Below are 15668 nucleotides of genomic sequence, written 5' to 3'. Positions count from 1 at the left end.
ATGCTAAATACACATTAAGTTATATTTAACTGAATTTGAGTACAATACTGTTTAGTTCTCACAGGTCATTTTAACCAGGACCAGGTGTCTGTATACATAAACAGGATCCTTTTGTGGGCTAATTTCAGACGATTCACACATGTATGGCATGTAAGTGTGATGTGTCTAGCCAGAGTATAATTGGCTGGCTCACTCCCAGACAGCCCTGTCCCACCTCCCTATGTTCCTGCATTTGAGGTCCCATATAAAAGTGTCTGCTTCGCTGATCCCATGACCCCCGAGGGAATAAATCCTTCACTCATGATTTGGATTCTCCACCTCTGTCTGTGATCGTGAAAAGAAGACTTTTACATCTCAAGAAGTCATTCCCTCACGATCCTTGTGTCATGTAGTTATATTTTATGCTGGTACTCCACTCTGCTTTTGTTGAAGGCTGGAATCCTCTGTCACCGTAATATATGTAAAAGTAATAGTCACATCTGCAGTTTAAGTCAGGCTCAGGCAGTTATGTGTCATCAGAATTCTTTATAACTGAATTAAAGGGAAAGATTGAATCACACAAGCAGCATGTAGCTTTGCTATTGTAGCCCATTTATTAGCCTATATACCTTTTCACTAGTTTCCTGTTTACAGACCTCTTAAGTTAGTCTTTAAAGGTTGGACAACCTCATAAAGACATTTTACAGTCAACTCTCTGAGGCCCTACTAAAAGAAATAGATTGATCAGTGTGGAGGGAAACGTCTTGTTATGTAAAGATGACAAAAAGGGCTGGCCAGGTCAGAGGGGAGATGAACCCCTGACCCGCCCTTAGCCGTGGAGTGTGTCGGTGACCACAGGGCTGTTGATGAACTCGTAAACCAGTGGACACTACATTTGGTGACCTTTGGTGTCACTTGCTGGACAGCAGACGGATGTGTCTTTAACTCAGTAGGTCCTGATCAGTTGACCTGTGGAGGCAGAAAGCAGCTCTGGTGATGATGTTATCTCAGAGGACCGTTCCATTTGAGAGACCAAAACTGGCTCAAAAACTAGTGAAATTACAAATTACAAGAACAACATTATGTCTTCAATGTCCTTTATAAACAGTATGTATGATTAATGGTTTATTGAGACATTTTGATAGGTTATACATGTAATATTATACATACAATCTTATTCATAAGTGATGCAGAAACACTTGCATGTAAAAAAATGTACATGATTACACAATTAACCAAAGTCTTACATGTCTTACATGAGATGTGAAACCTTCATTTAACTCGGTAAGTTTTTTAAAACATGGATTAAACTGTTTACGTATACTGTCTAGATTTATTCTGACAGTATACGTAAACAGAATTAATTTTGGTGATGGTTATTTGAATAAATGCGTAAGAAAAATATATATAAATATGATTTATGACTACATATTTTATATGGTCAGCCATGATCACTGAGTAATACTACAGGGGCAGTGTTTTTGCTGTTAAACAGATCGAGACACACCTGCTTACAGCTACTTACAATGTTGTAGCGTGTTTGGAACCATTTAATAATTGTTGTATTGCTAATAAAGTAACCGTTTCCTCTGAATGACTGAACATGTGTTAAGAAGCGCAGTTCTGAGCAATATTAGCTCTTTGTTAAATGATAATATTCCAAAGGTGTGATAAGTGGTACCAAGGTCTGGTAGCTTGAGTGCATAAGCAAATGAGACACACTCTGATCCTTAGCCAGCCAAACACACCCACCCAGACAGTGGGACGACTGGCTGTCACACACATAACTGACTACATATAAACAAAGGAACACACCAAGGTAACTTATTTAATACATGTATGATTTCTAAACTTCCTTAAAGAAATATTTTTCGTATGGCCAGTTTTGTTTTGGCATACTAGAACTGTTTCGTCCTCAGAAAGCTGCTCCTTAGCGGTAGAATATTTTTCATATTTTGCCATTGCTTGGTGGTCGGTATTAAACAAGAATGGGTATGAACTGGTGGACAGACATTTCCCATCCCTAGCCCATCACACAGACACACTACAGGGCAGTCATTTTTCAATTGGCCCTATGGGCCTCTGACAGGTCTGGGAGAGGGTCTGCCTCTGTGTAAGGCAGACTGGCAGAACCGACACCTCCGTATAGCATCGTTAATTATGGGCATCTGTTTGGATGTCCCAGTGTAGGGGCCTTCCAGGGTCCTTGGCTGTTGCCATAGGGACAGTGAAGAACCGTTGGTGGTTTGCGGACCAGACAGAGACCCCGTTATTCTCCTGAGAGGTGGCCAGACATGACCCCCCACGACTCACCCCCATTGATTCGGGTGGGAAACAGGGAGCAGCCATCCAGGAGAGACACAGATCATTTCATGTTCATTTTGCATGCTGTGGGTGGGGATCATGGGAGAGAGGGAAAAAAAAGATTTTGGGTTTGCACGCTGTAAACTGTATGTCTATGTCAGAGAATGGTCACTACGTTTCAAATTATTCTCTGTAAGTAAGTGTATTTTTTTAATTTACCGTATGGGCAACTTGGCTAAAATTGAGTTGGTAAACTGTGATATGGTTTCAAAAAGATAAAGGGCAAATGAATTAGAAATACTAAACAATTCATACACCACCCACAGACACACACAGACACATGCAGACTGCATGAGCACCCTTTATTCCCACTTTGCATATATTAGCCAGTGTCTGCGCACTGAGATGCATTGTTGTGTTTTCCCACACCTCCCTATTTGATGTCTCTTTTGTCACTGTGAATAAAAGCAGACTGATGAATGGGCAGTGGGCTGCAGATCCATCTGAGGGGGAAGAGACTCGCACTGAGGCAGCAACAGCGGGTGACTCCTGCTGGACAACATGTGAAAAGCAGAGGAAACTCTGATGCTCCTGATTTGAATCGGAATCTTTTTTTACTTTTAGATATACACTAAGACTTTGCCCATACAAAGGAAATAGATTCAAGTTTTAGTGGAGAAAGAACTCCCATGCATTTTACAGGAAAATGCCCTCTTTCTGAAACTCCTGGCTATTCAGTCTCGGTTTAAGGGTTGTCCCTTAAATATAGATATTGGTCTGGATTCTCTGAATCTTAGATGATATATGATGATGATAAGATTCTTAAATATATTTTGTTTAAAGTAATCACTTTTACTATTACTATATGATGATCAAGATGGAGTTACAGTGTCACTGTTTTTTTATACAGACAACAGTATAAACTATGCTTTTGCATCACACATAAAATATATATGTATATGAATATACATGTATTTATATATATGTACAGCACTTTTCCAGTCTAGTTGACCAGTCACACTACTTTTACAGTACAAACCACATTAAACCCATTCACATACACACACTCAGTCACACCTAATCTACATAATGCTCTTTTCTCTATCACACACATTCCCACACCGATGGACGTATCAGCAGGTAACGATGGGTTCAGTGTCTTGCCCAAGGATGCTTGTGGAAACTATGAGCAGCACTTTTCCAGTTCTTTTGTTTCCCCTTGTCCCACCTTTCATCAGTGTGTCGAAAGGTATTAAACTCAAATTATACAAATATAATGTAAAATAAGAAAAGTTTATTCATATATCGTGTCTCTGGTTGTACATCTGTTATGCTGTCTTTGCTCTGTTTGTGATATAAGATCAGGTTTAAATGACTTGAAATCATTGTGTTATTATTTAGATGTTATTATTTAGATTTGATATAATATACCAACCTTTTCACAAATGGGCTGGTAAGTCTACATGATTTAGGTATCATTAGCAAAAATTACCAGAAGTATCAAATGATCAGTAATGCTTAAAACTGGCTAATGTTCCCTTTGTTGTGAAATGAAATGGTAAAATAGTACTAATTTAGCAGAAAACGCAATCCCAAAAAGATATTTGTTTGACATTATATTTGAAATGTATAATACTAATAAAACATTTTACAGACTCTATGTGGATCCCATTAATGTGAAAACAACATATTCAAATCTGATCACTTAAGAAAAAAAAAGGAGGGAGGGGCGAGGGGCTGCAATTTATCTGCAATTACTTCAGTTCATGAACATGGATGCTTCGTTTCCACTAAAAACGAAAATGAATCCAACCCTCCATAGAGAAGAGGAAGCATTGTTTTTCTCCTCTTGAATTAATTTGTTCATTCATTCATTCATTCATTTAGCAAGGGCAACGGACAATACATCTTTGTACTAGATTTAGCCAAACGCACATCTAAATCTGTAATCTTGTCATAAAAAACAAAACAAACATCAACAACAAAAAACCCCAAAACAAATTAACAAAAAAGGCCACAATGATGGTGTGGTGCTTAATTTCCTTTGACTCTTTCTTCCTCTTTCATATAAGCATCCATCACATGTTATCTCATCATTTTACCTTTCATTCTTGAGCGCTTGAGAAAAAAAAGAAAAAGAAAGGTTTGCTTGCATGTGTGCACCACTTACAGCCACTAGATGGCCCTAAAGTATCACAGTGAATGCACGCAGCATCCTCATGAAGCTGAACTCTCTTGTCCCTTTATTAATGTAACATTTGTTCTGTGGTAGAGAATGAGAAGCTTAAAGAGGTTTTGTTCTGTCAAGTTTTTCAAACCTCAAACGTCTAAAATTTTACTCCACATATTTAGTTCAGAGTGGACATCTTTACAAAAGCTTGAGCATCCTTTTCTGTCCTTCAGCATGATCAACCATGTCCAGCAGTCCAAGGCGTAATTTACTGGAGCACCGAGGACAACCATCTGCAACTTGATGTCCTTCAAGAAAGTTTCTCCAATTATTTATGAGCAAGGAAGTGGCAGCATGGGGGCAAGAGTGGCAGATGGGAGAAACAATGGTTGCATTGCAGTGATGAGACCATTAGAGGCACAGTACTGCAAAAGAGTGGAGACACAGGACAAATGGAGGTGACCTGTTATCAGTTCAGCTCTCCTGAGGCTGCTGAGGTTTCAATTATATCGTCCTTTTTACCCCAGAGGTTAAAGACCAGCCCTCTGCACAGGTCAGTGGGATTGTTAGCCAGCTCACCGGGTGTGTGAGTGTGTATGTGTGCCTTAAACCTAGAAATCAATACCATAGAGAAAACAATATATGAGTTTGTACTTTAAGAGAGGGCATTCTGTCAAGGATGGTGCTGTGATTTGTTTCATGGATCTGTCTGTCAGTCAAGGATTTACAGGCTTGTCAGCATAATCCTCAGCCAACATGCCCGCCTCATCCTCGCCAGACACAGCAGCAACACAACAGGTAGAGGAGAGTGATGTTCGACGTCTGACAGACAAATGAAGGATGACCAATAGGGACATTTAGGCAATCATTTTTTAATTTTGTATTTTGGGAAGTGCTGTCAACCAGATTGGTTTCTGTTGAAGACTGATTCCGATCCTCACCTGACCCTTTTTCTGAGAACTGAATCCACCTGCCTGCATTTTTATAAGCTCATTAATTAAGCTAAAAAACGGGAGTGCCAATGTGGAGGGATGTTCTCTTGCCATCTCTCTGTCTTGCAGCAATATTACTCCTTAAAATTCTGGTTGAATTTGATGAAACTTCATTGGAAAGTGGAGCATAAGCAACAGAAGAACCCATTGAATTTCGGTCTGATATTCACACTCTTCCTTTGAAACTTGGCCCTGAAGCTTGCAAAGATGTAAAATGCAAAGCCCAGACAACAAGTTCAGCCCATTAAACTCAGTATAATATCTTATAACACATTCATTTTACTACTGGTCTGTCTGAGAAATTATGCATGTTTGTTATTTTTCAATTTCAACAAAGTTAAGCACTAAACAAACTACGACTCCAGTGACAAAACACATACAACAATACACATCAAATACTTGCTCAAAAGGCTCTGCTGCAGAGCTGGATTTCTTATATTGTAATTATCCTTCAGTGTGATTTTTGCGGGGTGGTTCTTTAAATTCTAGTACATAAACGGGACTTTCTGGTTTGAATTGATCTCTTTATAAGCTATAATTAAGACTTTTTGATTGTAGTGTTACAGATGACTATGAGCATCACCTTCATTATCAACTCTACTGATTTTGGTAAACTCAACATGATGTTTTTGGCCACAGTAGGTATCTGTTCCCAGGGAACTCCCACCATCCAGAAAACTTGCATGTTAGGTTAATTGGTGACTCTAAAATTGTCCTTAGAAGTGAGTGTGAGCGTGTGTGGTTGTTCGCCCTGTTGTTGTTGTTGCCCTGTGATGGACTGACAACCTGTCCAGGGTGCACCCCGCCTCTCGCCCGATGACCGCTCGGATAAGCTCCAGCTCCCCCGAGACCCGAGCGACGGAACAAGCGGGTATAGAAAATAGATGGATGGATGGGAGGGTGGTCAGAAACCTAACCCCTAATGAAAGCAAATGTTCTCTGTGTGACACCATATTATCATTTGACTACAAGATCCACACACCAACTGCCACTGGGTGAATATATCTTAGATCATTACTACTGCCAAGTGAAAATGGTGCAAATTAATGAGTTGTCAAAACAAATCAAACTGATCGTGTACACAGAGGCACTCATGACACTCTAAATGGCGCCCATGACACTTTGATAAACATGTAACTTCAAGATACTCAAAGTCTCCAGTGGGATTAAGTGCTTTCAGAAAATATGTTGGATTTAAGCTGTGTTAATGTTCTGACACGCCAAGTGCGACAGAACTTAGAGAATAAACCAGTTGGGTTAATTGTGCTAAGAATCTATCTTTTCTAAGGTCTATCTTTAGTTTATTTTATCTTTCAGACAAATGTCTTCAAACAATCTTAAAGGACTTGTTGATTTGATGCAAAATTTACCAATTTACCATCCAGTCAACGACCAACATCTTTCTTGCTGCTGTAGCAATGTGAATTTCCCCATTGTGGGACAATAAAGGGAAATCTAATCTAATTTAATCTAACATTAGAGCAGACTCAAGATGTTCCAATCTCTCACAGTAAAGGCTCAAAAATTGTTGAATTAGTGGTTACGTGCTGACTTGTGATATCATTGACTCTCCCTAACATTAACTTACAAATGATCACATTACATGTTTTCTTGTGAGAACTTGAGTTCAGAATCAACCCCAAACCAAGACATTTCCACCACCGTGCTTCACAGTTAGTCTGAGGTTCTTCTCCTGAAAAGAGTCCTTATTTCTGCTGCAAACATGTTCACAATTATGTTAGACTAACAACTATCTCTTATTTGTCCTCAGGATATTATTCCCACTGAACCGATCTCTGCCTTCATGATTTAACTGTATTTTTCAAACACACACACGCACACAAGTCAAATTAGAGCAATATCTTTCACTGTAGATGTAGTAGTTTGATGCAAACATGTCAGATCCTGTGATGTTATTCTTAACAGTGGGATGATTTATTTTACATAATTTGGCCCTGTCAAACTCACAGACATTCACAGCCTTTTGCTGGTGGCTGTATAGAGCTGCTTTAAATCTGGCACCAAATCTGGATCACCAGATTCTAAATATATGGATTCAGGAGTGGGATGAGTGTAGGGAAGTAGTTTTTCTACGTGACTGACCTGCTTTTCCAAGCCATAGAAATTACAACAAGTATCCTGTTTTGTGTATCACCAGTTGAAATATTTCGCCTTCCATAGCGTGTACTTTTTATGGCTTTATGGTCAATACATGAACAAACCATTCAAACTTCTTTGTGAAGCATCCTGTTTGTTCAATAACCTTGTAAAAAAGACAGGTGATCCAGTTTACCCTCCAGACACAACCTGTTATGATCTTTTATATAATACCATGATCTGATCTGACCTCTCACCCAGAGAATGAATAACATGCATGTCAGTGGCAAGGATCCCGTGTTCTCGTTTTAACAGCAGGCAGTAAAGAAGGGGCTGATGTCTGAGACATGATGAAAGGCTTCCAGAGGAAGAAGGTGCGGTGAAAGTAGAGCATGCGTTTTGACAAAAATAAGAGAAGAAAAAACAATTGGGCAAAGAAGCAAAGTTTTAGCTGGAGTAATGTAAGAGATAAAGTGTGTCTGTAGATTAAACTGATCAAATCCTATCAGTGTCAGAGAGGCAGAATGAGGCAATAAGAATGAAACACACTTAGACCAAGTGGGGCAAGTCCTACCTGCAGCGATGAAGAAATAAAAGCCAAGTTGTTAAATTATTTCATGACTCTAAAATTTATTCCTGTATGAAGTTACAATGAACTGTGGGTATGAACACTACAGAGGAATAATGATGTGTGTAGGAGAGGAAACGAAGTCAAAGTACAGCCAATTAGTGCGTACTGGAGAAGGCCAGAAGAGTTAAAGGGACACTCTATTGATTTCAAATGATAAGTTCACGCATCTCAATAAGAATTGCATAATATGCATTTGAAAACACCCGTTTGCTTCAGAGAGAGCTAAAGTCTTCAGAAAATGATGGCAGAGTGATGCCATCAGAGTAATCTTGGACAGGAGCTGACACCTTAAATTTTAAACACTCAGCTTGCATTACACAGCAGACGCGTGAAATTTAAAACATTTTATCAGAGCAGGGAGGATCTAATGACAGATACCACTGAGACAAGTGACAGTAAATTTAGTATCAAGTGTTTCTGGAAGTTCACCCGCAGCAAGGGGACATTGATGTAAACATGTGATCTAATTTTCAGCGGCCTCATCAAAGCTGTAACAAAAGACCATCTTGTAAAATGCGATACATAATGTCTGACAAAGATTTAGAAAAGCATATTATGCTTTTTAATTCATGGGTGGAACACTGCAATTCATTCCATAATGGCCTTTCAAATAAGATCATTAAACATTTGCAGCTCTTCCAGAATGCTGCTGCTGGAATACAGACTAATACCAGGAAGGGAGAAGACATCACTCCAATTATAGTAGATCCTTGCACTGGTTTCTAGTTAGATATATGCCTGGATTTCAAGCCACTTTTATCAGCTGCACTTCTCTGAATGATCTGGGCCCAAAATATATCAGATATACTGTATGTTTGACCAAACAAGATGAAAACTTGTTCAACTTTATTTTTAAAGTGGTGTTGTGTAATAAGTGGGTTGTTTAAATACACTTAGCTTGCCTTAAATCCCATCAAAGCAAAGTGAGAAGAATACTGCTTATAATAACTTCTGCATCTTGATAACTCTTGTGCTGAATGTAGTTGTTGAGATATGGGAAAGCTGCAACATTCCAATTAAACACGGGCCACGCAGCAGAAAGCCTAAGCGGTGACGTCATCTAAACAATTTTAAGTTGTTGAGGCCTGCTTGTCAAAGCCTGAGCCATTGTGGATAAACTGTAAACAGTTTAGATTTCTTCAGTTATGTGTGAATTTGGTGAAAACTATAAGGTCCAATCAAAACCTAAGCAAAGGTGGGGTAATTTTTCTGCTAACCTGTTATTTTCTTAGAATATTCTGTTGAACTGGCTCACCTGCACATCTTTTTGGACAAATATTTCTAGAGTTGGTGCTACACCTTCAGATCTCATGGTTATAACGTGGTTAAACAATGCTATCGTAACTGGCAGAAATTAGGGCTGAAGCTGTTACAATAAAACCCAAGTTGTAATAAGATCTTGCTTTTCTGAAAGCAGAGTGAGCATTATGGATAATAGTAGAGTTACAGCACAGCATTGCAGAGAAAAGAGGACAGCAGAGGTAGCTGGGTTTGAAACAAATTTATAGCAGAGTACAGTGACACAGAGTAAAACAGAGCACAGCTGAACAGAGTTTGAGTTGTTATGATAAAATAGAGAAGAGTACAGCCGAGAAGATTAAAGTTCCAGTAGTAGAGTATATAGGATTGATCGTGCTAGCAATCTATTTGTGGAAATGGCAATATGAGAGAAAACCTTTGGTGTGTGTTTGTATCCGTGTGTGTTTCTCTCAATTTGTGTGTAATATCAAAAAAGCCTTGACAGCTGAGCTTCCTCTTAAAAGCTGTGTGTTTTTTATCTGCTCCTGTGAAGACTACGACTCCCACAGAAACAGATGAAAGCAGGAGGAGGAGGATGAAGACTGAGTGTGACACGGACCACAGATGCTGCACAGGAGATCTCATTAGAGACACACACACACACACACACATTTAAATCATTTCTGCACACCCCAATCATGCATGAGAATGTGTCCCACACAGACACGTGTGCATGAGCATCGGCACACTCGTGCACGCACAGCTGCTCCTTCACACATGACCTGAATTTTAACTGCCGAGATACATCAGAGCCTAATTTCGCATGTAAAAAGGTTTCTCTTTTTCGTGCTTTTTTTCTTTACTTTCATGACTGTGCGTGTCTTTCTGGGTGGTAAAGTGTGTTGTTGGAAATTGGGGACATTAGAGCTGTCGTCCAGTCTGTTTGTAAAGCCAAACTGTAACAGAAGCCCAGACACGTGCACCAGGGCATGCACAAACAAAAAAAGCTCAAATCTGATGAATATATTTAAAAGAAAAGCAGCACCAGAAATAGTATCTGTATGTCTAAGAAGCATGTCTAAGAACATTTGTGTTATCACGGTCAGACTACATTTGGTTAGGAATTTGTATCTTCTTGTTCATTCCCGCTCTAAGTCTCTCCTCCCTTGTTTGCTTCTTATAAAGTCTTTCCAGGTTGCCAAAACCTTCTTTTTCTCTGACTCCTGGCAGTTATTCCCTCTAACTTGACATCAAGATTAATGAAAAGACCTTACTCCTTAAAAATGATAGGTTGTGATCTTTCATTTGCAGTTTTAAACATTAATCTTAATCAGTGAATTGTGTTTGCTTTGTTTTAATGGGAAAGTAAATCACATACTGTCTGCAGCCCATAAAGGAGCATGTATGTTGAAATGATAAAATGAGAGAATGTATCCTGAAGGATTATCTGAAAAAAGATGAAACAGCTCATCACCAATGATGAGTCAATGTTTTCACTGAATAGAGATGAGGTGGGAAACAGAAGTTATATTTATGGAATGATTTGAACCCATTTTAGATAAAAGATGTCATCTGATGTTGGATGTGAACATCATCTCTGATCTTTCTCCAGCTGTCCACCAGCTTTGATCAATGGCTAGATCATGTGATGTAAGCTGAACCATGACAACAGAGCAAACTTGAAATGAAATGTATTACATTATGCTGAAATCCCTGAAAATTCAAATGTACATACACATGCATGAAGAAATCAAATGACTGCAACTTTACTTGGTACAGGATGCATAACAGGGAAAGAAGTGGCGTGAAGAATCTTTGGCTATTTGACCCCCTATTACAAACCTTATTGGTGGCATCACTCATGAGCCTGAAGAAATATCCCCCTGATGGACACTGGATGACCCTCATCATTGGATCCTCTGAAATAGAAGGACATGAAATGACAGCTGAATGTAGCACACCTAGAACAGATAAAAGAAATGGAATTACATTTTAACACCAGTATAGATTAAAATGATCTTATAGGGTCAAATTAAATATAACTGATGTTGAGCAGTTCTAGTATTTTCTGTGATTACCTTATCAAAAAGGCGGTAGTAGCAGTAAAGTAGTAGTAAAAACAGACAACAAAACTGATGTAATTAATTATGCAGAGACTACTGATGCTGGAAAACTGAAAATTTCACATTGAATATTACAACCTATCGAAACCATCTCTATTGTTCAGATTAGGTATGCCATGCTAAAATAAAGTATGTTATACCATTACTTTTACAAGGTGTGATTCTTTTACCATGAAGCATTTCCCCCACCATTTGTGAAAAATAAGAAAAACAAACATTCCTTCTGATTATCATTGCCACAAGGAAACAACCCCCCCCCCAAAAGAAACCAAAGGGTAAAGTAACATATTTTTTCTTTGCTTTTTTTGTTTTAGTGCGTATAAATTTAAGGATAAACTGGTATTGAGGTAACGTCTTGAAGAATGCAGCCAAACTTTTTTAAAACTTTTTTTCCCTCCACTTTCGGGTTATGGTTATTGGTTCTATATCTCCATTACCAATTTAATAAAGACTAAATGTCCATCCTCATGGTAGTGTGGCAGTTAGAGCTCTGTTGGGTCCTTTCTGTGAGGACTTTGCATAGTCTTCCTATGCCTGTTTGGGTTCTCTCTAGGTATTCTGGCTTTCATCTACAGTCCAAAACATGCATGTTAGCTAAATCGATTATTTTAAATTGAACATAGGGATGAGCGTGCGCAGTTGTTGGCCTTGTGATGTATTTGCAACCTGTTCAGGGTGTACCCTGCCATTCTGTTGCATCGGCAGCTGGGATAGGCTCCAACCGCCCTGTGAACTGGATAAAGCAGGTATGGAAAATCTATGACTGTACTTATTTGCTTCTTCATCGTCCCATAATGGGACTTTGTAAAAAAGTGCTTCTAAAAACATAGCACACGCCTCAATCCTTGAAAGTGCCACAAAAACACAAACAAGATATTTTAAAGAGTTCCCATTAGGTGTAGACAAAGCAAACATAAACCCTTGGGCTGTGGCTGGACAGTATGGAGGTATTACATGTGGTCGGTAACAGTGCAAGCCATGTCTCCTTGGCTTCCTATATCGGCTGCCCTGCTGCCACCCAGATGGGGCCACTTGACTTGGAAACATTAACACAGCATGGTGGTGATACCAAGTCTGCCCCATCAGCAAACTCAAGACTAGAGTTTATAAAATCCACTTTAATAGACCTAGCTCCACCAGGAGATATCCTGTTTCCCCTCTTTTTATGTGGCTTGTTTGATCTCTTTGCATTAACAGCCTGCCCTGCAAATAACAAGTAAACAGGGGTTTAAATACACCGTCTCAGTGAGGATAAACACAGCTGAAAAGCTTCATTATGTCTCTGATTCTTTCAGGGGGGTAGCATGTGTTCCTTAGAAGTGTCATTTTGTTCCCTTTAATATGCTGTAAGAGCTTTAGAAAAATCAACAGAAAAATAGTTTTTGAGTTGTCCTCATCCTTCATCCATTGTGTGCTGTGTTTTCTGCATTGTGTGTGGACAGTTGGTGGGGAGTGACTGACACTGTTCGGCCACGCACCTGACATTTTTAAAAGTCATGGCTCACATTAAGGCTGAGTGAAACCATCTCTCACATCTGTGTGTGATTACGAGTGTATGCACTACAGTATGAAATTGTGCAATCCAATATTTAATCTCATAAACAATGTGCATGAACAGACACATTTGCCTACTTCCACCTCATGCAATGAAATATATGTTGAATACATCAAAGTTAAGGGTATTTTGTCCATACAGCATCTCTTATGCTGCATCAGAGCAGCTACTGAGCAAATAAAAATAGCACAGAGCAAACATGTTCATCCTGCAATGATAGATCTGGTGTGCTCATGATCTTGAAGTGTTTCACATGTTTGAAGCTCCATGGAACAGTTCCCTGAGGCCTTTGCAGTAAAACTTTCAGATCAGAGTTTAGTTCTCCTGCATGTCTTCCTGTTCCTCCTCCTTCTGTAATTTTCGGAGGGAATCCAGGATGTAGTGAGAGCTTTATGAATCCTCCTCTGCTCCATCTGTCTCTTTTAACCCTCACAGGCTAGTTTGTAAATGTGTTGGCTTGTAAAATAAACACCGTGTCTGGATCAGGGGCATCGTTGAAAGCCTGCAACTCATATTCTTGCTTGTGTGAGCCCAAACCCCCCCCCGGTTTTAGAAAACCCACTATTATGTTTTGAATGTAAGCTGAAACAAGCTTAAAACTATTGTTTGTGATTGTCACGGCAAGAAGTCTAGCCCTCAAACGAACCCAGCAGACACAGGATTGAAGGGAAGTAAAAGTAAATAGTATTTATTGAGAGGAGGTGGTAGGGAGTGGTAGGGAGAGTCAAGAGTAGAATCCCGGAGGACGTGAAACTTTATTTTCAGAGAATGTCCAAGGTGGAGGGGAGGGTGCTGGCTGTGGTGTAAGGTTCCTGAGTCGTGTCCTGATGAGGGCAAATGAGAAGCAGGTGTGACAGCAGAAAAGCCGCTGAACATCTAAAGAGCATGACAAGGTAGTTTTCCCTGAGGATGCTTAGCTGGCTGGAGGTTTGCTGCGACATGCAACGAGTATTGACTTGACATTCAGTTCTGCAACCGTTCTGTTGTACATTTAAGGTGACAAAGAGGACGCCGGATGTGCTTTTATCCACATTATTTGGATCTTTCTAGTGCTGCCCATACAAGATTATAATAATAATAAAAAAACATTAGTATTTATGTCAGGGGTGCACAAACCATTAGTCTACATAGTGAAATAAGAGTAATCAATACTTGCTATGTGAAACTCTCACACCTCATTGGCACTGTGAAAAGAATACCTGTCCTCAGTTTTAGTTCCAGAGGATCACTTTCCAGCTAAAGTACAACAAGTGTTTCATTGCAGGTTTGACCTTGTATATCACTCTGTATCCGTCTGCTCTGAATTCCTCTAATAGTCAGTAAACATTTCTCTGTTATACCCCGCAATCAAGAAATTACATTATTGTGTTCTCTATTCTTGGTATCTGTCAGTATTCAAGTTGCAGAATTTTGAACTGGTTGCAGGTCTTATTGGGACAGTCACTGACTAGTGCATTGCCAGTTTTAAAGATACCATAATGACAATTTCTAACGCTCTGTACCCAAGGTATGCACTAAGCACCAGCCCTAGTTGTTGATTGCCAAAAATAATTATGTCATGTCTTACCTTTAATTTGTTGTAGAGGGTTTAGCTGAATCTAGATGTTTACTTTTTCTATACACAGATACAGCCAATATATAGGTCTAAAATCATGTAGTGTCAGATAGGACTTGGTATCATCTGCATAGATGACAAAGGCGACCCCAGAGTCTTGGAGAATATGCAAAAGGGAAGCTGAAAGGAATAGGGCAAGAACAGATTCTTGTGGGACCCCATACATGTGGCAGATCTGAAAGAATAATAAATAAATTAATATAAGTAAAAAAATATTTTCTACCAATCATCACTGAAGTTGACAAGAATATTTTTCAGTGACATTGTGAGACCTGTGCATAGTTTCTATGTCTATTTCTATTTATACTTTTGGGTCCGCTGTGCTGGAACTTCCTAAGTATTGGAATGTAATCGATTTACAACTCATTGCAGAAGTATGCATGGTGGTGGTTCTCTGTAAAGTCTCCCAAAAAAAGTGCCAATTTGTTTTTCTCTTCCTTGCCTAATTTGCTTTTTGTACTTTATTTCTAAATAGAAATTGATTCTGCGCATCTGTAGTTACTGTGCTCAGAATGGCGGTTACAAACATTTGAGCTGCATGTGAAAGGCTGCAGGGCCCAGAAGAACCCTCTTGGACTGGTGCGGATGACAAAATTTGCATCACACGAGCAGACATGGAAACAGTGAATTGAATTTAAGGCAGCTGGATTCTTTTAGAGCTCTGATATCACAGCCAGGTTCCGTGTGTGGCCAAAACACAAAAGTTCAGTCTGTATAATGGCAGCTATGGACGGGGTTTACGTTTCAACAAATATGGATCCTAATCATTGATTGTGTGGGTAGTGATTAGTTAGTGTGAGTGGCTGAACTTTGCTTTTATGCTTTATCAAATTACCTGCACTTTTTACCAGAGTTAACAGATGCATGGCCAACCATCTGAGATGTCAAGTTAGATGTTCGGACCAACCTTCAGAAAAGAATCTATAGTGGATTTAGCATCGTAGCCAAATCAAACTGACAGGA

This window comes from Leuresthes tenuis, unplaced genomic scaffold (genome assembly GCF_036924035.1).
Source record: "Leuresthes tenuis unplaced genomic scaffold, fLeuTen1.0.hap1 SCAF_14, whole genome shotgun sequence".
Lineage (NCBI taxonomy): Eukaryota > Metazoa > Chordata > Actinopteri > Atheriniformes > Atherinopsidae > Leuresthes > Leuresthes tenuis.
Note: the sequence above shows the minus strand (reverse complement) of the source record.